This window comes from Octodon degus, unplaced genomic scaffold (assembly GCF_000260255.1).
Source record: "Octodon degus isolate 3935 unplaced genomic scaffold, OctDeg1.0 scaffold00062, whole genome shotgun sequence".
Taxonomy (NCBI): Eukaryota; Metazoa; Chordata; class Mammalia; order Rodentia; family Octodontidae; genus Octodon; species Octodon degus.
This window is the reverse complement of record NW_004524638.1, coordinates 12,342,129-12,343,640: the sequence shown is the minus strand read 5'-3', so window position 1 is coordinate 12,343,640 and position 1,512 is coordinate 12,342,129.

The window sequence follows — 1,512 nt, the reverse complement described above, 5'->3', positions numbered from 1 at the left end:
TTTAGCATGTGCAAAGCTAGTTTTTCCATCAACATTTATTAAAAAGGCTGTCCTTTTTCCAATGAATGTGTTTAGCCTCTTTGCCAAAGAACAGGTGATTGAGAACATTTGGAATTTTTTTTTTAATCTTTTAGTTTGTTCCATTTGATACAAAATTTTTAAACACTAACAGTTAAAATGATCAGTCAGCTCAAAAATACAAATTAATAACTGAATGAATTAAGGAAGACAATACAGAATATAAAAGATCACTTTAGTAAAGAGATAGATATTCTGAAAAAGAAATAAGGCCCAGCCTAATAGCTCAGTGGATTAAAGTGCCTGCAAGCAGGTGCAGGGGCTGGGGGCTCAATCCCCAGGTCTGCCATGCTGGCCCCACCCCCAGGGTGCACTAAGGTGGCAATGAGACTGGGTGTGGTAGCACATGCCTGTAATCCCAGCACTTGGGAGGCTGTTAGCAGGAGAATCACTGAGTCCAATCCAGTAGTGAGACCCTGAACACCCTGTAGACCCTTCCCTAAAATACAGAAAGAAAGAAAGAATGAAAGAAAGAAAGAAGCAGAAATCCTACAAACAAAATCTTTACTTATTCAAATAAAAAGTTCAATTGAAAGCTTTGGCAACAGGAAAAAAAAAACTCAGAAGAAAGTCTAGCAGGGCTCAAAAACAAAGTAAATGTAATTATAACATTGATAAAGTAACAAAGAAAAATAATGTAAATGTTTCCCAAAACTCTTGGACCATTCTAGAAGAATAGTAAAGACTAATTACATGTTAGAAAATTTCCCAAATTTGGGGGATGAGGTGGGTAAATGAGGAAACAGAACCCTAAATAGACATGATTAGCAAAGAACTTCTCCATGATACATCATAGACTAAAATGTTAACAATGTTGAAAACTTTTAGAAAGGCACGAAATCTCTTATAAGTGCAAACCCATAAGGGTAGCAGCAGATTTTTCAACAGAAATTGTAATGCTAGAAGTGCATGGAGTGATGAAATTTTAGTCCTAAAAGAAAATAATTGCCAACCCAGATTGATATATCTTGCAAAACCTTTAAAAATGCTAGAAGTTCACATACAGGAAACCTTGCCTCATAGCCACAGGCAAAGACGTCCTCCTGGGACTCCCATAGCACAGCAAAGATCAAGACTCCACCCATGGAACTACATCAAATTGGAAAGCATCTTCACAGCAAGGGAAATAACAGTGAAAGACAGCCCACAAAATGGGGACAATCTTTGCTATTACTCTTCTGATAGAGGATTAACATCTAGAATATATTAAAAAAGTAAATTCCCTAAATATAAAATCCCAAGCCAAAAATGAGCAAATGAAGTGAATACCTTCCTGAAAAGAGGCACAAATGGTCAACAAGTCTATGAAAAAATGTTCAACACCCCTCATGTTGCATGGGCCCTGGACCCAGCCCCAACCCCAACCCTAACCCCTACCCCGGGCATGCTGAGCTGTATGGGAGCACATGCCTGTAATCCCAGCGCTGGGGAGGC